We start from the raw sequence: 22,689 nt of genomic DNA, 5'->3' as shown, positions 1-22,689 counted from the left end.
TTTCTTGGCTCACCTGCAAAGAAGCATGGAAATAGTTGGACAATAACAATAGAAAATATTAAACACTTTAAATTTTGAATTGTATGACTGAATGACAGTGGTAATACACTTTGCAAGGTCTCAGTGAGAAAAAATCAGTTGGAGTGTTCAATAAGCATCTCAGATACTTCTGCTAATTCAGCATTGGTAACTTTTGTGAGACAGCTCTTAATGGATACAAACCACAATGATATGGCTGCACAAACTCATATTTCACTAGAGCTTCCAAACTTTGCTGAAAGGAACACAGCCATAGTGTCTACTGAATTAATAAATACCTTAAGTTTTCAGGATGGCTACATATCACCACATTTGCCATGCATATGTCTAAAAATTTTAAAATATTTTATTCTCCATCTTGTTTACAGCTAGGACAATCTCTCCCTCAGAAAATTTATTATGAATTTCATTAAATGCAAATATTCACTCTGTTTATGTTTTCCTAAGGTTCTCTTGCTAATTGAAAATATGTACCTCAAAAAACTGTAGCACTGCACTTCATGGCCAAACTCTGGAAAAATGTATCAGCAAATTGCATGATGGCATGCAGTTATCCAGGACTTCTGCTAATAATAAACAGTTTCTTTTTGCAAGAGATTACATTACCATAGTGTGAGAATAATTAGTTCCATGCTGTGGAATAAGTTTTTCCCCAGCTTACAGCTTTTAATAATCTGTGTATTGGGTATTATATTGTGATGTGGTAAAGGAGAGAAATAGCCTTCCCTCACTGATTTATTGTGTATGCATAGCATGTCAAATAATATAAGGATCATTATTATGGATGAAATATATGTTGAAGGAGGGATTTATATTACAGGGACCATTATATTATATTGCAAGTGCAATACAAAGTCATGATGCACCCATTAGGTGACGCAAAATATTCAGAAATGGAGGAGCAGTATGTCCTCAAGGAAGTTGCCATGCAAAGGGGAACGGAAGTGGCATGTGACAAACTTCCTTGTACCCACATACAAGGAAGTTGCTGCATGCCTCCTGCTTTTGCTCTCTGCTTTTCCCACAGAAAGCAAAAGCACTTCAAGTACACACCAGATGCTGCAGTGGGTCAGAGAGGAGGTGAGCTCCCCTGTCTGTAATCGACCTGCAAAGTTTATTAGATGTCCCATCCCTAGCAAGAGAAGAATTTATTGGAAGTCTCATCCCTAGTTGCCGTCCGAGGGTGGATCTCTTTTGTGCGAAGCCCTTTACCTCAATTGCTGGGGTAATAAATTGGCCATAACCATTTAATTGAGCAGAAGCGTGAGGCTAAGCATGGGTCTGGATCTGGTCATACGGATACGTGCTACAGCTCAGCAGGGCGGGTGCCCTGTCCTGAGCTTCGTTCTCCTGTGGGGCTCTGCCGGGCCAGAGATGTTCCCCTTCAGCCTGGTTCAGCAGGGGCACTGTTGCCGTTCCTGAGGGGAAGGCATAGCTCCCTAGCTCCCTTGCCCTTCCAGAGCCATACCCATGCGCCAAACCTCCAAGAACTAAGCTATGACAAAATAAGTGTGCATTAACATAGAAAAATAGGGAGAGGTGGGTGGGCAAATTGTCAGCTGGTGTGCACATGGCCTGGACAAAGGAGAGCGAGCCCCTTTAAAGTCTCGGCCCTCCTTTCTTCCGGTGATGCTAGCCCTTTTCTAGCGTGGCTCTCCTTCCCCTTCCACCCTTACCGGACAACATCAGCTGGTCTCGCTTCTCTCCACACCGAGCAGCAACCGTGCCTCATGGTGATTCACAGGCATCTTTGTCAGGATAGTTGAAGGCCCCCTGTTGCCACAGTGTCTTGACTCTGTGAGAGTTTTGTAACAGTTGCATAAAAACATAATCAAGATCTTCTGGCTGGTTTGGCTGATGGCCAACTAATCAAGTGCATCCAAAAGAAAGCCTACAAATACATGGACATTTTGCATCTGGATAACATCAAGCATGAGTAAGTGAAAGCTGTTTGAAAGTACACCAGCCATTGTATCTTCTTTCCTTCATCTTTCATCTCGTGCTGCTTTTCTTTGTATTAATCATCTCTTTATTGTCCTTTTGTACCTTTTAATCAAAATAAGTCTTTAGTGGGGATTTTAGTGGTGAAATTGGGGGACTTAGTCTTTTATATATATTTTAGTCAGATATCCATAAGTCCATTCCTTATTGAATGGGAGACTTTTGGGTTTAAACATTTCATCTGTCCCACTTTCTCTGTCCATAAATAACTATGCACTCCAATATTCAATTCTTCAGTTTCCAAGTTTACAATCCTTTGTTCTGGATTTTTAAACCAGTCTGAAATCTAAACCAATCCTGCTGCCTGGTGATATAATTTAATCTTAGGTACTGCCAGTGGATCATCTTGGCCACTGAGTTGTGCCTCTGTTTGTACTAAGTCTGGGCAATCTTTTTGCAGCAGCTCAGTATGTGATCTACAGTTTTGTCAGCTTCCTTGTACAATCTTTGCACTTTGCATCATCTGAGGATTTTTCAATTCTAGCCATGATCATATTTGTCCTAATTTTATCTGCCGTTGAGCAGCTAAAATCAATTATTTGGTTTTCTTTTTTAGAGTTCCAGTTGTTAACCACACCAGGTCTTTTCGTTCTCCAACTTGTCCTTGATCTTCTTCAGAAATTGGCTGTGCAATTCTTTGTTGTGCCAGATTTCAGTTCTCATTTTAATCAAACTTTTTCTGTATTCCTGTTTGGCTCTCTGGGTTTTCAGTACATTCCTGTTCTTCACTTCAATCAATGCCTGATCTTGACTATCATTCAAATAACTGACCAGCACATGTTTCTCCTGGTCCACTGTTTGCTTTACTTACAGTAACACTCTGCCACCAGCTCTCTGGGAAAGGTATAGAACTCCATTTGTATCACTATGACAGTGTAAGGCATAGTGCATTGTCATAAGTTCTGAGTTTTTCTATCCAGTGCATCCAAATCTGTCTGTGTCCAGTTGATTATTCCAGCAGTGTGCCAGATGACGGGTATGGTCTTGATGGTATTCCATTTAATTTGGATTTTAATATTTTCCTGATCATCTGGGTGCATTCTCTGATGACCAGTCTTCACTTGCTCATGCTTGATGTTATCCAGATGCAAAATGTCCATGTATTTGTAGGCTTCCTTTTGGGTGCACTTGATTAGTTGGCCATCAGGAATTTCTATGTCATCACTCTCAGTGATCTTGTCCCTCTTTATCACCACAATGACATACTTTTCCAGGCCAAGCTCCATCAAAATGTCTGTCTTGACTATTCGAACTGTTTTCACTAGTGACTGGATATCTGTGTCTGATTTCCTGTAAAGCTTCAAATCATCCATGTACAGCAAATGTGAGATTTTTTTTCTGAGTCTTTGGCCATTTGATATCCTAACTTTGTTTTCTTTAAAATTACTGTTAGTGGGATAATAACAACAATAAACAGTAAGGGTGATAGCGAATCACATTGTAAAATTCCTCACTTGATGTTGACTGTTCTATAGTTTTCATTTCCAAATGTCACTTCAGTTTTCCATCGTCTCATCACTTTTTCAGTGAATATTCAAATGTTTTTGCTGACAACAATTGTTTCCAAGCATTTCATGATCCAACTATGAGGTAGTGAGTCGAATGCCTTCTTGTAATCAATCCAGACCATATGCAAATTCATTCTCCAATTCTTGGAGTTCTCCATTATTATTTTGTCTTTCAGGAGTTGATCTTTTGTACCCCTTTTGTTTCCTTTTTGCTTCACTGACAGGATGTTATTGGCTTCCAAGTAGTCCATGTTGTTATCTGCTATTATTCAGGTGAACATCGTGGGCAAACATGTCATTGGACTGTTGTTTTCAGGTTTTGTCCCTTTGGCTGCATCTTACATAAGTGATACTGATAGACCTGGCACCCATAATGAGGGATGTGAACATGGCATTGATTGCAATAGAAATAACATACATCAAACTAACCAGTCAGTTAATTCACAGTACGGCTGTTGTTGTCACATGAGAACTAGGCATTGAAACACCCAAGATAAATCAAACATTAAAACCAAAGTGGAAAATTCAACTGGAACAGAAGATCAAAAAACTAAGATCAGATGCCAGTAACCTGAAAAATATGAAGGAACAAAGATTTAAAAATGGCAAGATCATGAAAGAACTAATTGGAAGGAACTGGCTAGACACTCGAACAATTGAAGGAGTGTTGGAAATCAACAAACAACACATAACAGCCACAGTGAGAAAATTTGAAAGATATGAAGCAAGAATCATCCAGCATTGACAAAACCAATTTCAATCAGACCAAAAACGTTTCTTCCAAAGCCTCAACACAAATATCAATGTTGAAAGCAAAAAAAAAGTCAGATTCTTTTTCTCAGAGCTCTCTGTAGGTTATGGAAGCTTGTGCAAGCACTCTGGGGTTTCTGTTGTGTTGTATATAATTGAACATTGATTAATTTCCTTGGCAACCTTCACAACAACATTTGGAGAAATGAATGCTCAGACCCAAAATATGACAGTACTTTACAAGAGAATTTCAATTTACTACAACAAGTTTTCAGCCTGGAAATCATGATTGTATTTATTACTTATTAAAGGAAACATTCGAACATATTTTGTGCTGTATATGCCTTTAAAAACCACAAGCAAGAATGAATGTCATCAGAAAATACAATGCTGATTTTAAGTCTCTGTATGAAGAACTTAATTAATTTTGTAGAATAAGGAATCTGTTGCAAATATACAGCATAACACCCACTCATCACCATCTGCTATGGAGAATTAAATGTGCAACTTGCAAATGAAATCCTACAGAGCTGGTGCAAAAAGGTCTTTGCTTGAATTTAAACAAGACTGTGGAAACCAGCAAACACATTGCAAAAGATCATGAAAACAACAACGCATTTACCCATATGTGCATCATTCAAGTAGTGACTTCACATACACTTTGTTGCAAGAACACTTTCACCTGATGCTGGTTTTCCATGCCCAAATGTGTTATTTCAACATTGGAGCATAGTGACATATCTTGAATAAGGCTTTTGAGCAATATTTTCAAAAATTAAGTCTTACTGGGTTTATTCAATCATTATCATTTTCCATTAATCTAATTAACCGTTCAATCTTACTGGAAATGATGATGGAAATAATTCTAAATACTATTGTAGACCAGATGTAGAAGAATATTAAAAAGGAGAATTTCATCCAATCATTATTTTTAAGATTATATTTCTCTGTTTTCTGGAAATTTGGCAGATCCACAAATTTATAAGAATGTTCACAATAACCAAATATGCATGGCAAGGAGGCTTGTCTGGGGAATTCAAATTAGCCTGTGCACTCCAACACACGCAGCTGGGTGACCTTGGGCTAGTCACAGTTCTTCTGAGCTCTCTCAGCCTCACCTACTTCACAGTATGTTTGTTGGGGGGGCGGGGGGAGATTGTCAGCCCCTTTGAGTCTCCTTACAGGAGAGAAAGGGAGGATATAAATCCAACTCTTCTTATTCTTTTAAAATAGTCTGATTAATGCTAACAAATATTATCATGCAAGATTCAGTTTGTAAGGGATTAAGTGGAAATTGGTGGCTATGTCATTCAGATAGTTAAATTAAAGGATTGTATGTTTTTGAAAACTTTTTTTCCTGTGGCCCTGACTTGCTTCTCAAAAGATCATCTATGATCTGCAATGTGAACTTGTCTAGCTTTTATTTGACTTTATTATGATAGTAACTCTAAAATGAAAGGTCTACTCAGTGACTAGTGGATTTATGAAGTGTGCATAGATAAGTTTTGTTATATAGTTCCATTCATTCAGAGGCCCTTCTGCACATGCAGAATAATGCGCTTTCAAACCACTTTCACAACTGTTTGCAAGTGGATTTTGCTATTCCACACAGCTTCAAAGAGCATTGAAAGCAGTTTGAAAGTGCATTATTCTGCATGTGCGGAATGAGCCAGACTTTCAAGATGTATGGTATCTGAATGTACAGTTGTCTAAAAATACATAGCAATAACATATCATCTTCCAAGAAAACCTGGACAATGCTGTTAAAAATAGTTTGAGCCTATGTAGGAACATGCCAGCATCATTTTGTAACGCATGATTAAAAAGAAAACAGGCATGTGTTTTAATCAATAACATGCACTAAGAGTTGTCTTCTTTCCTGGGAAAAACCCCTCCTCCAGTGAATTTTTCTGGTGGAGGAAGGCTAGCAGCCCCATCCAAAGAGGGGGCTGAACCAGGGGTTGGAGGTGGTACAGGTCTACACAACTGGATTTGCCCTCCTTGGGGCTCTTGTCCTGGCTGAGGGGTAGATTCACCAGCAAGAGACTGCCACTGCCACTGACATGGCTAGACAGACTATATTAACGGGGTGGTTTGCCAATGCCTTTGCCAGTCACCTGCCCTCATTTTACCAACCTTGGAAGGTTGGAAGGCTGGGTCAACCTTGAGCCAGCTGCCTAAAACTGACTTCTGTTGGGATGGAACTCAGATTGTGAGCAGAACTTTGACTATAAAGTATCACAGCTTACCACTCTGTGTCGCAAGGCCACACAAGACTGATATACACTGTAAATATTTTTGCTAGTTGTATTTTACCAAGTGAAAAAACAAAAGCACCTGAAAATCTGCAGGATATCAGAAAGTCATACTATTAAAATGTGAATAGTCATATCAATTCAATATAGGAAGGCACTATATCATAGAATCATAGGCTCATTCCGCACATGCAGAATAATGCACTTTCAAACTGCTTTCAATGCTCTTTGAAGCTGTGCGGAATGGCAAAATCCACTTGCAAACAGTTGTGAAAGTGGTTTAAAAACGCATTATTTTGCGTGTGCGGAAGGGGCCATAGAGTTGGAAGAGACCCCAAGGGGCATCAAGTCCAACCCCCTGCAATGCAGGAGCATACAATCAAAGCATTCCCGACATATATTCATCCAGCCTCTGTGTAGCTTCCACTGCATCACCATACAGTCCTCCACAAACATGAACTACTATAAATAATATTGCAAGTATTTCAACATGCAATAGATTTCACTGCCTGACTCTTTTGTTTCCCTAGGCAGTCTTTATTTTAGTTCGACCCCCAGCTTTCCCCCCCCCACCCCCCCCCCCACGCCTCCCCGCCCCCCCCACCCCCCCCCCCCCCCACCCCCCCCCCCCCCCACCCCCCCCCCCCCCCACCCCCCCCCCCCCCCACCCCCCCCCCCCCCCACCCCCCCCCCCCCCCACCCCCCCCCCCCCCCACCCCCCCCCCCCCCCACCCCCCCCCCCCCCCACCCCCCCCCCCCCCCACCCCCCCCCCCCCCCACCCCCCCCCCCCCCCACCCCCCCCCCCCCCCACCCCCCCCCCCCCCCACCCCCCCCCCCCCCCACCCCCCCCCACCCCCACCCCCCCCCCCCCCCACCCCCCCCCCCCCCCCGGACCCCCCCCCCCCCCAAACCCCCCCCCCCCCCCCGGGGCAACCCCCCCCCCCCCCCCCCCCCCCCCCCCCCCACCCCCATAAATTAGGTGGGTGGGCTAAGAAATGGCAAATGCAGTTCAATGTAGCAAAATGTAAAGTGATGCACATAGGGGCAAAAAATCCAAACTTCACATACACGCTACAGGGGTCAGTGCTAACAGTCACAGACCAGGAAAGGGATTTGGGCGTCTTAGTTGATAGTTCCATGGGAATGTCAACTCAATGCATGGCAGCTGTGAAAAAGGCAAACTCTATGCTGGGGATAATTAGGAAAGGAATTGATAATAACACTGCAAAGATTGTCATGCCCTTATATAAAGCAGTGGTGCGACCGCACTTGGAGTACTGTGTTCAGTTCTGGTCGCCACATCTCAAAAAGGATATCGAAGAGATAGAAAAAGTGCAGAGAAGGGCAACAAGGATGATTGAAGGATTGGAGCACCTTCCTTATGAGGAGAGGCTGCAGCATTTGGGACTCTATAGTTTGGAGAGGAGACGTCTGAGGGGGGATATGATTGAAGTCTATAAAATTATGCATGGGGTAGAAAATGTTGACAGAGAGAAATTTTTCTCTCTTTCTCACAATACTAGAACCAGGGGGCATTCATTGAAAATGCTGGTGGGAAGAATTAGGACTAATAAAAGGAAACACTTCTTCACGCAACGTGTGATTGGTGTTTGGAATATGCTGCCACAGGAGGTGGTGATGGCCACTAACCTGGATAGCTTTAAAAGGGGCTTGGACAGATTTATGGAGGAGAAGTCAAACTATGGCTACCAATCTTGATCCTCCTTGATCTGAGATTGCAAATGCCTTAGCAGACCAGGTGCTCAGGAGCAGCAGCAGCAGCAGAAGGCCATTGCTTTCACATCCTGCATGTGAGCTCCCAAAGGCACCTGGTGGGCTACTGCGAGTAGCAGAATGCTGGACTAGATGGACTCTGGTCTGATCCAGCAGGCTAGTTCTTATGTTCTTATGTTCTTATGAAATTCTTTTTTTAAAAAAAAGTAGATATATGGACAAAAGGAGCCAAACCATTTCCCATTCTTTACTATCCTTTACTGTGCTCTGATACTTTCAATATTTTCTTCTGGGCTGCCTTGGATACTGGAGCTAGGCTGAAAGAAAATTATGGAAAACACTGAAGCACAGCAAAATAACTATGAGGGGGGCAGAATTTAGTTTCCCTAGGTTTTTTGGCGCCTTTATTGTATTACTGCTGTTTTAATGGGATTTTATTGTTTATTTTAGCAATTTAAACTGTTGGAGCCTAGGTAAATTGTTTTTACTGTTTGCTCCTCAATGGATTTTTATGTTGTAAACCACCCAGAGCCCCTCGGGGATAGGGCGGTATAGAAAACGAAGCAATAAATAAATAAAAATAAATAAAGAATCCAAGTTTTCTGTATTTGCTGAAACAGGACTCCACATTCCACATTAGATGTACACAGGTTGTGGACTCCCTTTTCAGTTATTGTTTGTCCTTAATTCTTAGACTATTGGAGAACATGTTGTATAAACATATGAAACTGCCTTATTGGTCCATTTACCCTAGCATTTTCTTCTCTGACTGGTGCCTCTTCAGGGTAATAGACAGGGACATAGGTATAGATTTTTTATGGGGGGGCCATGCCCCCCCACCCCTGGGGGTGTGGCCCCACCTCCCCAAGCCCTGCCCCGGTCTCAAAAGCAGCTCTCCGAGGCCTGGGATGGCAGACTCCCCTGCCCCCGCCCCCCCACTGGCGGGGCTCCCAGCCAGCAGTCCCTTCTGCCCTCCCCTCTGGGCAGAGGCGTAGCTAGGGGAAATGGAGCCTGGTGCCAAATCTGAGTTTTGCAGCCCCCCCCCCTGGGCAGCTGCTGTGATGCTGGAATTCACTCCCAAACAGCATCATTTTCAATGGTGTTTAAACTAGGGAGCCCAGATTCTCCTTTTAAATCCATCTTAAAGGGAGAATCTGGGGTCCTCAGTTAAAACAGCATTGAAAGTGATGCTGTTTTGGGGTGGATTATAATTTATTCCTCACCCTTAAATAGCATCACTTTTAATGTTTAAACTGGTGACCTCAGATTCTCCCTTTAAATCCATGCCAAAGGGGGTGGATTTAAAAGGAGAATCTGGGGAAATTTGGGGGGGTGCCTGGTGTCAGGGATGCAATTGTTAAGCTAGCAGCACCAAACTTTCAGGGTATCTTTAGGAGACCCTCTTGATGATACCACCCAGGTTTGGTGAAGTTTGGTTCATGGGGGCCAAAGTTATGGACCCTCAAATGTGTAGCCCCCATCTCTTATTTCTCATTGGAAACAATGGGGGATGGGGGCACCCCATTTGGAAGTCCATAACTTTGGACCCCCTGAACCAAACCTCACCAAACCTGGGTGGTATCATCAGGAGAGTCTTCCAACAAATCCCTGAAATGTTGGTGCTTCTTGCCTAAGAACCGCGCCCCTTGCAGGCCAAAAATTGAAAAAACACTTTAAAATACAAAAAAACCCCACAAACGGGGGGGGGGAGTTTTGGACATGTAATGGGGGGTTTGAACCCGAGAACCCCCTTCACTCTGTCCTTGGTCACAGACCTACTACCTGAGATCATTTTAGCTTTTTAAAACCTAAAGAGACAAGAACTTATATTGCTTGTCATTTTGCTTTAGCACAGAAAATAATACATGAAACATCTCTTCCCCTGTTCCATTATTCCTATTTAATTTACAAGGCCTCAGTGGCTGATTTTAAATTCAAACAAACAGTATCAGAAAAATCCAATTGTGGCTTTTTTGCTTTGCATCTATTTCAGTTTTCAGTCAGTTAAGAGCGTGGACTCTAATCTGGAGAACTAGGTTTGATTCCCTACTCTTCCAAATGAGTAGAGGACTCTAATTTGGTGGACTAAATTTGTTTCTTCACTCCTACACATGAAGCGTGTCTGGTGATTTTAGGCTAGTCAGAGTTCTGTTGAAACTCTTTCAGCCCCACCTCTCTCATAAGGTATTTATTGTGGGGAGAGAAGGAAAAAGGAGTTTATAAGCTGCTTTGAGACTCATTGCAGTTGAGAGAAGTGGGTATACATCCAAATTCTTCTACGAGAATAATTCTATGAGAAGCTACTTCCAAAGACCACCTTCTGATAGCATTGTTTTATCTGGGTGACAAAATAGTGGAATTATCTATCCCTGGATTCAAGGTGATGTTTATTACCTATAAAGCCTTATATAGTCTGATCCCATGTACTATATGAGAGCTAGACCCCTATGTGAATTCCTTGCTACCTTAGAAGCTGGGTAGGGCCTGTGACCATGAGGCGAGGTTGAAAGGTACCCAGGACAGACACTTTTCTGGGAATCCCTCCCTCAACCAAATACTATATGTCAGTGATTCCCAACTTTTTTTTTGGTACAGTGACCCACGAGTCCAAATTTACTTGGTATGACTTTACACTTTTTAAAAAAAATCCAGAAGTCTGTGATCCACTTACACAGACATCAAGACCCACAGGTTAGGAAATTATGCTTTAGGTAATAAGAACTAGAATATGCCATCTGAGGTGGTTTTTAAAACTTTTTTTAATTAAGCATTTTTTAATTGAGTTTTTGTTAACATAGCTTTAATTTTATGCAGTTTCCCAGCTTGTTTATGCAAATTCCCAATTTTGTCTCTTTTCTGTTTGCACAAAATCTCACTAAAGTGTGAAGTAATATAACCAGTCTTAAAGAATCACTCTAATATTTCTATTTACAAGGTTTTTCAATTCTTGCTGTTATAAATAAGCTAACAATTGCTTGATGTTTGATAGCAAATCATCTACATATCCTAGTAAAAGCCTTGCAGTAATAATAACTCTTCTCATCTCCTTAAAATAATTCCGAACTAGCAACCCCACCATTGATTAAAAATACAATTCACCCAATTTTTGCTGGGTAGCACTTTGCCCCAGCTCACTGGGATTCAAAGAAGGCATGAAACCTCATTGGGTAATTAAAATGGGTTGGCAGCTAATGGGGACCTGAATTTGGTATTGATATATTTGCTTGTACCGCCTCATAGCAGATTTTTGCTACTTGCTGATGCTCACCCACCAGCGCTCCTTTTAGACAGCATGAAATTAGCTGGTCACCATTGGGAGCCATGAGAAAAAATTTTGTATTCCCTTTAATGGCCTTTGTTCACTTGCTTCATGTTGCCAGAGTGAAAGTCAGTTCAATAGGCCCGGTCATGGACTCTGTATGCCATCACTAGCTTGTCAGGGTTTGAGCAGGCCAGTGGTGGAGCACCAAGAGAGTGGTGTGTGTGTGTGCATTGTGCACTGGGCGCATGCCTGGGGGGTGGAAAATTGCCCCCTGGCCCCTCGGCCCCTCGCCCTTTTCCCACCCCCCGCAGCCCCCCCGTGGCACCCCCTGTGGCCACACACACCCTGTCCCCTTCCCACACTTACCTATGTCCCCTTTCTTTTTTAGTACTTTTTAGGCTGAAAAAAGCAGCCTATTTACAGTTCAGGTTAAAAACTGCAGTTCCGAGGAGACCTTGGGGCTTACAAGGTCTCCTGGGAAGTATAGTTTGTCAGGCAGTTTTTTCCCTGAATGTGAAGAGGTTGCTTTTTTCAGCCTCAAAAAGTACTAGAAATAGAAAAGGAATGTAGGTAAGTGTGGGAAGGGGGCGGGGGCACCACGGGGGGCCAAGGGGGTGGAAAAAACACACTGCGCACCGGGCGCAGTTTGGCCCAGCTACGCCTCTGGAGCAGGCTGGTCATGATAGGTAGGAATGATCAATAAGCACATGGATACATCTAAGTGGTAGGGGGGACATGTCCAGAATAGTTCATCACTGGCTGTGTAGTGAGGTGTGACTTGGAAGGAGTGGCCCTTGATGCTGAGAAACTTCTTTTTGAACCTGCCAGTGGCTGTGAAATATATCAGTTGAGGGGGCTGGGCACCTCTCAGCACATTGGTTGTGGTGGGTTTTCCAGGCTGTGTGGTTGTGGTCTGGTGGATCTTGCTCGTAACGTCTTGCCTGCATCTATGGCTGGCATCTTCAGAGGTGGCATCTTCATCTGCCAGCTGGCATCTTCATCTGCCAGCCACAGATGCAGGCGAAACACTAGGAACAAGATCCATCAGACCATGGCCACACAGCCTGGAAAACCCACCACAACCAGTTGAATCCAGCCGTGAAAGCCTTCGACAGCACATTCTCAGCACATTGTTTGCAAATGATCATAAACAAAGCCAGCAGAAGATGCTGGGTGTTTAGAATCAGGTGAGACTTCCAGAAAAGACAGCATGAGCAATCTGCCTTAGCACTACATGCCCATTTAAATATTTTAGCATATTCAAATGATGCTAATTTATTTAATTATTTAAATCAACTAGTTAAACCCAAGCTTTTGTCTCATGTCTTGTTTAAATGGGTCCTAGAATGAATGTCTAATCAAATAAATCTTTTTGGTAGACAAAGCTGCATCTGAATACTGACTGTACAGGGAAGGTGGACATAGCACTGTTCTTTCTGCCTCCCTTCCCTTTGTCATATTGTATGCTGTTTCTACTTTTCCAGACACCCATTTCACACTTCCAATTTTATATTGAAGTATGAGGCCTTATGTCTGCAAAGATAAAAACAGAATCCCAATAAGTTGAAATTACCAAATGTAAAAGGGATACTCATGGGATATGACGTAGAGAAGCTAAACAAAACACAACATTTCTGAAGCATAACTTTAGTTCTCATAGGCTTTGTGGATAATATAAGGTGAAAAGATAAAATGGAGGAGAGGAGGATCTTAGCTGCTTTGGGTCCCCATAGGGGAGAAATAAATATACATGAAGTAAGTAAATAAATGCATAAGATAAAACATCAGTACCTGCTGCACTAGTCAGATTTATTCTGTAGAAAAAGTTAGAATTGTGTGTATAGGTGTATGTATAGGAGCAGACAGATGAGAATATTGTCTGCACTGGCTCTAAAGATGTCGAATGAGTCTTTTCAGTGCACACTGTCAATACCTGATAACTTCTAGAAACCAAAGAAGTCAATGGCTGCTTTCTTGCCTCTACTATGGTAGCAGCAGCAAATAGCATAAGAACAGTGTCCACATGCCTTCTACTGTTGTTGCTACTACCATTCTTCCTTTTCCCCTGCTGCACCTGAACAAAAGTGCAGAAATAATGGTGGTTGTGTTGGGATCTTCTTACTGAGCCACCCTGTTGGGATCTTCCACTGAGCCACCCTGTAACACTGCAGAGTGACTTGGCAAGAAAATAGAAAAGACTGAAAGGGGAGGGGAAATGGGGCACAAGCTGCCACAAGTCATTTTGGCCTGCTATTTCCCACAGCTTGGCACAGTTTTGTGTCTTGCTTGGATTTACACGGGGTGCAGCTGATGTCACCCTACTTCCTGTTCCAATCAAAATTACTTTTAAAATGCAAGAGGGAAGAGCCTGTCTTTGAACAGAAGCTCATATCTTTGAAAAAAAGTATTGCCCTTGAGGAAAAAACACCCATATACAAAATTTTATCCCAACTTGGTGTAATAGTGTAACCTGAACCAAATCAGTTACACATCATTTGATTCCCCCCAGTGCCACAAATGAGAAGGAAAACAGTTTGTTGCTGGAACATCCCATTAAATTACCTTACTTTATCTGGCCATAACAGCAACATAAATCCTTGTTCCCCAGTTAAGGATCTGTCAGCATTTCTATTCTGGAAGCTCTTACTATCAAGCTGTTATCATAGAATCATAGAGTTGGAAGAGACCCCATGGGCCCGGCAATTCAGGAACACATAATCAAAGCACTCCTGACAAATGGCACTCCAGCTTCTGTTTGAAAACCTCCAAACAAGGAGACTCCACCACACTCCAAGGTAGTGCATTCCACTGTCGAACAACCCTTACTGTCAGGAAGTTTTTCCTGCTGTTTAGGTGTAATCTCTTTTCTTTCACCTTGAGCCCATTACTCTTGGTCCTAGTCTCTGGAGCAGCAGAAAACAAATTTGCTCCCTCACCAACTTGGGATTCCTTAAAATATCTAAACAGGGCTATCATGTCACCTCTTAACCTTCTCTTCACCAATCTAAACATTCCCAACCCCCTAAGTCTCTCCTCGGATTTCAGACCTTTTACCATCCAGCTTGTCAATATCCTTCTTGAATTGCGGTGCTCAGAACTGTACACAATATTTCAAGTGAGGTGGTGGGATTCAAATAATTTAACAACTGGCTTACAAGCACCATTTTAACAACCGGTTCTGCAGAAGTGGTCCGAACCTGCTGAATCCCACCACTGGATCTAACCAATGCAGAATAGAGAGGTACAATTACATCCCTTGATGTAGACATTATACTCCTATTGATACAGCCCAGAATTGCATTGACTTTCTTGGCCGTTGCATCACACTGCTGACCCATGTTCAGTTTGTGGTCTACTAAGACTCCCAGATCATTTTTGCATGTAGTGTTGTCAAGCCGGGTGTCACCCATCCTATTTTTGTGCATTTCATTTTTTCTGCCCAGTGTAGTAGCTTACATTTATCTCTGTTGAAATTCATTTTACTTGTTTTGGCCCAGCTCTCTAATCTGTCCAGGTCATTTTGAATCTGACTCTGTCCTTTGGGGTATTAGCTACCCCTCCTATTTTGGTGTCACCTGCACATTTGATTAGCATGCCTTCTATTCCATCATCCAAGTTGTTGATAAAAATATTGACTAGCACTGGCCCCAGGACACAACCCTGTGGCACCCCACTAGTCACTTCTTTCCAGGATGAAGATGAGCCATTGATGAGCACCCTTTGAGTTCGGTCAGTCAACCAATTACAAATCCATCTAGTAGTAGCTTTGTCTAGTCATCCTAGAGATTCTGAAATTTCATACTGATTGGTGGGCCCTGTTAGGACTTGACAATTAGATCAGCAAAATCTTGACAGCTTGGCTGATGCGATCCTCCACCTTTCACCTAGGCAGTTTCTGCACGGCCCCCTCGCGCCCCCACGCCGGCAGGAGTTCTGTCGGCGTGGGGGCGGGAGCCTGCTCGCACGCAAGCGTGCGAGCAGGCAACGGGGAGGCCGGCAGAAGGCAGGGCGGCTCCGCACGGAGCCGCCTCTGCGCCCTCCCCCGCCCCACTTACGGCGTCCCCCTCGTCGCCTGCGGGGCGTCGCAGCCCCGCCCACGCTGCCCTCCGACCCCTGGAGGTCGGAGGACAGTGTGGGCGGGGCTGCGACGCCCCGCAGGCGACGAGGAGGACACCGTGAGTGGGGCGGAGACGGGAGACAGCTTGACGCCCCGCAGGCGACGAGGAGGACACCGTGAGTGGGGCGGAGACGGGAGACAGCTTGACGCTGCCCTGTGGGGAGGGAAGAAGAGTCAGGTCGCCGCTGCTGCGTTGCAGCAGCGGCGCCTGTGCGAACGGCGGCCTGGGGGCGCCTTTTTTGGCGCCCCCAGGCCATCATAAATGGGCCGTGCGGAAACGGCCATACATTCCTAGAAGCCTAACTGGAACTATTTAAGATAAAGACTGACTGTATGAAGCAGGTGAAAAAGGCCTGTCCAAACCAATTTGATGGAACCTTCCGAAATCATACTTAGCCCTGAGGCACCCAGCTAACTCCATTCTGTCAAGTTCTAGGGTGGGAGGGAAGGAAACAGCAAAGGTGGGGGAGCCTGGCAATGGAGATAGAGCTTCTTTAAAAATAGCCACTCCCCAGCCTAATTGGATATTGCTTCCAAATATTGCATGGACATTATTACTGCCACTTGCTTGAACACAAGATATGCAAGAACTGCATTTTCTTATAACCACTGTGGGGGGAAAATGCTGTAGGACTAGGACTGGCTCTGCTTTACAAAGTGATGGTGTGGTAAGTGCCACTCCCTTCTCTCAAAGCACAAGTTTTATAGACACTTTCAAAGACATTTGGAGTGCTTGTCCTCCTTACATTCCCTAATCTGTCTAAAAAAGTTCACCTAGGATAGCAGGGAGGCAGTGGGCTCTGGTTGGGTTGGTCAGTACTGCAGAGCAAGAAGAACATGAATGAATATTTAGAAAGAACTTTAGGTAGTTTCTGAGTGCACTCATACATATCTACAGGAAAAAGGGCAGTAGCTCAAAGTATGGTTAAAAAGCAGATCTACAAATGCATTTTAGGAGCAAAGAGTTCCCTGAAATGATGTGTAATAAATAAACCAAATGTCTGAAGGACACACAATGTGCTTGCTTGCTCCTACTCCAGAGAGCTTGGCACTTTCAGAAAATGCTAGCTCAGTGTTTGCTGTTGAATAATGAAACGAAAAACCTGATGGTCAGCAAAGTGAAGTCATTAAGAATAAATCAGCTCTGTTTCCATCCAGAAACAGCTTAATGTTACACTTTGCAGTACGATATTGCAGCCGTTCTTCGCTATCATATTGATTTTTTTCCTCTCCACAGCAGTTGAACATACAGAATCAGCAGGCTTGCTCCGTGCACTCAGCCATATTAAGTGGGGGAGAGTATCTCTGGGCTTCTGGTATGTGTACGTTCAACTATGACACCTGGTCCTTACCAGTGCATAAACATGCACAAGCAGGAGAAAAGCTTGCTGATTCTGCATGTTAATTGTGGGAAAGATAAAATCAGCAGGGAGCAATGACCTGCATCCTTTCTGCAAGGCACAGTTGTATAGAATCCTCATAGAAATAAAGTCCAGATTTTTGCCAAGCATACTACAAAGCAGTGCGGTCTGAATCACTTTGAATTTAATTTAAAAGTTCTCCACATTTTAAAAAATCAGCTGAAGGAGAAAAGCATCTGTTTTTCAGCAAAGTGCTGTTTTAGCTTTTCAGATGGATATATACTATACCTTTTGGAGAACATTCCCAATGTAAATTTTGCAGTGCTTAATTTTCATTCAGCCTAATTTTTGTTTGCCTTGTCTGAAGACTGGTGGTGATAATTCTATTTGCATTGGAGATTTCTGATAGACATAATCCATTAGGGTTTCAGATGTTTGAAAAAAGCCTTTACTTTTCACACCTCTCAACCAACACAGTGTTTTAACAGCAAATGGCAATTTCTCCATCACTCCTTTAATTAGACACCCTGAAAAGTGAGCAATGGCAGTAATGAATGTGAAAATCCCCTATTAATAACTCAGCAACTAACTGCATATTTAGACACTTTAAAATCTCTCTCAGTTCAAGTGCGGTTCATAGCCAATGATTCCTTTGAATTCTCAAATTATAAAATAAGTGTTTTTATAAACAGGCTATGGCAATGTAGATGCCAAATCTTTGGTAGCATATAGACATGTAATAATATGTACTCCAGAATATGGATTTCAAATTTAGGCCAAAATCTATATTCTGCCTCTTTTCACGCTGCACACTCAAAATAGGACATCCAGGGATGACTTAAAAAGAGGCAGTGTATGGATCCTTTCCAGACAGCAAAGGCATCAGAGGGGTAAAGAGGCTGTTTCCCACCTGACCATTTTGCTCTCTGGTCAATTTCACCCTCATCTTGCACCTGACATTTTGTCTGCAGCTGAAGGGATTCTCCCTGCCTCCATTTGCTGAAGGTTGCTCCAAGACATTTGCTCTGCAGACTCTGATCCTGGGCACTTTTTTAGCTCAGAAAGTATAGAGTTGTACTCAGCTGTTCCTGCTGATTCCAGCAACATATAGTTTTCCTTCTTTTAATTTTTGAGAACATATATTCATAGCTATGCAGACACACATAAGAGAATCTTTCAGCAAATGGCAGCCAGGAGAATCCCTTCAGTTGCACACACAGAATGTCAGGAGCAAGCTACAGTAAAACTGACCAGAGAGCAAAACAGTTGGGCAGGAAACATAAGAGTCCTCCTGAGCTCTGCACTATGAACAGCCAGGTAGGATACATCTTGCAGGAGGCTTAGGGGGAAAAGCTGCAAGAACAACAAGAACAGCCTTTTGGACCATCGTCTGCCCACGACGAAACTTTTCTGGTCTCGCCTCCTGCAGCGGCTGTTGTGGAGGGATGCTGAACATCCTGGGAAGATGGATCAGGCACGGCGGAAGGTGGACAAAGCTGCTTCACGAGTAGTGTTGGAGCTTGGCGGGGGCGTTATCACTCACCCGGACATTTCCCACCAACAGCCAGCCCTATTTCAGTCGGATGGGGTTCACCTGGCAGAGTGGGGGAATGGACTTGTGGCTTCATGCAGTCAGGCATACCCTACTGGGCTGGGTGCAGGCTTGAGAAGCTGGGGCGGGAGCTAACAGGTCAGCTCGTTGGCGGGTTAGGGCAGGGTATCACATTGTTTGGGGAGAAAATCTAGCTTGGGACTGGATTTCTCCGCGGTTGGGGGCCTCTGTAAGAGGCTTGGGGTGGGGCGGGTCTCATGGCGCAAGCCGTGGAGGCTATGCAATCGAGCCCACTACCCCAGCAGGGTGTTATGGTCCTGATCACCCCCCCATATTATTGCCATAATATTTTCTTCAAAAATCATATTGGCAGAAGCCAGTTGTCATACACTTCTCTGTGTAGGTAGCAGCATGTCCACTTGGCAGCAAGCCAAAGGTCAAAGGTTTACTTTACAAAATCTACTCAAGGGGATGAGTTACTCCAGCATAACCTGGAGGTCTCATTTTGTTTGTGGGCATGATCTTGATTACCACAACCTACTGAAATACTGTAAGACAAAAGAATATGGAAAAACACCTTGGTATCAGATGCTGCATTTCACTATCTCTTCTAGAAACCATATCAGCAACAGATGGTTGCTTCTTTGCATTTCTTCCACCTATTGTTATGACTCTCCTAAACCACTCACCCTGTCCTAATCAAATGTCCCAGCCAAATCTGAATAACCTGAGTGGAGGCTCCAAAGAGTTACTCTGCATAAAGCCATTCTGTGCTTCCTGATTTAATCTAAGAGCAATTGACTCCATTGTCCCAGGTACTTAGAACAATAGAAGAGCTGCTAATTAGCTCAGCCCAGCAAGCCCAGCATGGGAAATTCCAGATAATTTAGGAAAATGAAACTTAAAACTCACTTGTTCCCGCTCCTACCTGGGCAAAAGGGTATAAAAGTACTGTGCACCCCAACTCCAGTGCTCATTGCTAACTTGAACCTCCCTTGGTCTTGTTGGTGTGAGACACGAATTCGTCCTTCACCTGGATTCAGATGCTGGTCATTTGAATCCACTAGCTCCCTGTCCCATGCCCCAGTAGGGATTTGGGATGGTTTTAGGGAGCCAGCAAGGGTGCTGGCCCAAGGCTTCGATGTGATCCCATCTGCTCACCCTAGCTTCTCATTATAATAAAATGGGCTGCGGCCCAATTGTATTCCACAAGTGGTATTTGTGTGCTGTTTGGAACCCAGGAGCCCATTTCTGCCCTATCAAACAATTGCTTGATTATATTTATTTCCTGTGTACTCCGTGCAAATAAAAGTCCAGAATGATTAGACATTGTGCAAGTAACTGTACTGTTTGAGTCTGATTAATGATGCAACATATCTCAGAAGTTAGTAAGTCTTTCATTAAGGAGCAGGGAGATTAGGATAACCATTGAATTCATACTGCTGCTGTTGTTTTTTCTGCATCACTTTTGGTATTTCATAAGAATGCTGGGTTGTCACAGTACCTTTGCCTTTTGCTGGGATTGTAGATAGCCAATTTCTTAAGATTATTCAGATCACCAAGGCAAAAATAGAAGAGCAAGTCTGAAATCTAGTGAATTCCTGGGATTAAAACCAAAATAAACATGTAGAGTATTCCAAATGTTAAGTAATTAATATATCTATCCATTCACATATAAAATAGGTGTGGAGAGTGGAAATAGCAACAAACAGTTCTTCAAGTACATCAAAAGCAGGAAGCCAGCTAGGGAAGCGGTAGGCCCGTTAGATGATGAAGGAATAAAAGGTGTGCTAAAAGATGACAGGGAGATTGCAGAGAAGCTGAATGAATTCTTTGCATCTGTCTTCACCCAAGAGGGGGTGAGGAAAATTCCTGCACCTGAACCAAGCTTCTTAGGAGGTGAATCCGAGGAACTAGCGAAGATAGTGGTAGACAAGGAAGAAGTTCTGGCAGCCATTGATAAACTAAATGCTACCAAATCCCCTGGCCCAGATTGCATTCATCCAAGAGTTCTTAAAGAGCTCAAGCATGAAATTGATGATGTTCTCACTTTAATATGCAACTTATCCCTGAAATCAGGCTCTATCCCTGAAGACTGGAAGATGGCCAATGTCACACCAATCTTTAAGAAAGGGTCTAGGGGGGACCTAAGAAATTTCAGGCCAGTCAGTTTGACATCTGTTCCTGGTAAATTAGTAGAATCTATCATTAAAGATAAAATTATAAAACATGTTGAAAAGCAAGACCTGCTGAGGAAGAGTCAGCATGGCTTTTGTAGAGTCAAGTCCTGTCTTACAAACTTACTAGAGGTCTTTGAGGGTGTAAACAGACATGTGGATAAGGGGGAACCAGTGGACATTGTCTACTTGGTTTTCCAAAAGGCTTTTGACAAAGTTCCTCACCAGAGACTGTTGAGAAAACTCAGCAATGAAGGAATAAGAGGGGAAGTCCTCCTATGGATTAAAAACTGGTTGAGGAACAGGAAACAAAGGGTGGGTATAAATGGGAAGTTCTCACAATGGAGAGATGTAGGGAGTGGTGTCCCCCAAGGATCCGTATTGGGACCAGTGCTCTTTAACTTATTCATAAATGACCTGGAAGTAGGGGTGGGTAGTGTGGTGGCCAAGTTTGCAGATGATACCAAATTATGTAGGGTAGTAAGAACCACAAAGGATTGCGAAGAGCTCCAAGCGGACCTTTCCCCCCCCCCCACCCCCCCCCCCCCCCCCCCCCCCCTCCCCCCCCCCCGCCCGCCAACCCCCCCCCCCCCCCCACCCCCCCGCCACCCCCCCCCCCCCCGCCCCCCCCCCCCCCCTCCCCCCCCCCGCCGCCCCCCCCCCCCCTTCCCCCCTCCCCCCCACCCCCCCCGCCCCCCACCCCCCCACCCCACCTCCCCCCCCCCCCCCCACCCCCCCCCCCCCCCACCCCCCCCTCCACCCCTCCACCCCCCCCCCCCTCCACCCCCCACCCCCCCCCCCCCCCCCCCCCCCACTCCCCCCCCATCCCCCACCCCCCCCCCCCCCCTCCGCCCCCCCCCCCACCTTCTTTCTTTCCCCCCCCCCAGCCCCCCCCCCCCCCACCCCCCCCCCCCCCCACCCTCCGACCTCCAGGGGTCGGAGGGCAGCGTGGGCGGGGCTGTGACGCCCCGCAGGCGACGAGGAGGACACCGTGAGTGGGGCGGGGGAGGGCGCAGAGGCGGCTCTTGGCGGCGTGGGGGCGGCAGGAGGCCATGCGGAAACGGCCTGTGAGTTAAGATAAGGTAGGAAGGGAAACATGGTGCTCAACCTGCAGCATCTAAGAATGAAAAGAATTCATCCAAGTCAACTATGTACTGGTTGTATGGGCAGGCTGTGTGGCGAGGGGGCTCCCTTGGATGCTGGGCAACATTACCTGAATTTTACCTGTGATACAGCATGAAGTGAAATAGGTGGGGACCAAAATGTTTCAGCATAGATTCTGTGCAGGCAGTGAAAAACAAAGCAAGACAGCATGAGCTGAGCTAAATTTGTGTCAAAATGGTCATGCAACCTTTATTGTTCTGTTAGACACAAATTGGGGGAGATGAAAGTTAAATAGTAACACAGATCAATTTAATAAAATAAGAACATAAGCAGAGTCCTACTAAAAGTCAAATCAATGGTCTAGTCTAGCTTCCAGTTTCACACAATGTCTAACCAGTTGCTCTGGCGGGTCAACAAATAAGGCATAGAGGTCAAGGCCTCCAAGCATAGGTATTAAGAGATTTGTTGCCTCTGACTATCATCTGACTATCTGTTGTTAATCTGTCTAGCCTCCTTTTAAAATCATTATGCTCATGACCACCACTACATTCACTGGCAGTGAATTGCACAATGCAATCACTTACTCAGTAATTAAATGTTTCCTGTTATCTGTCCTGTCCTTATTGCCTAACAGTATTTGAGGAAAGGGAGAAAAAGAGTAAAATAAGAAAGTTGTTTGTACCCTTGGTGAGCTACATTAGCTTTGGTTTGTCATAAATTGTTTGGCCTTCCCTATTTATCAGTAAGTGGATTTTTTAAGTACTTGTCACTGAATATTTCAGTTACTTGAAATTTACTCTACCTTCTATTTCCAGTGCCCAAATTTCA

This window comes from Sphaerodactylus townsendi, linkage group LG05 (genome assembly GCF_021028975.2).
Source record: "Sphaerodactylus townsendi isolate TG3544 linkage group LG05, MPM_Stown_v2.3, whole genome shotgun sequence".
Classification (NCBI taxonomy): Eukaryota; Metazoa; Chordata; class Lepidosauria; order Squamata; family Sphaerodactylidae; genus Sphaerodactylus; species Sphaerodactylus townsendi.
The sequence above is the reverse complement of the archived record's forward strand: the minus strand, read 5'-3'. Positions refer to the sequence as shown.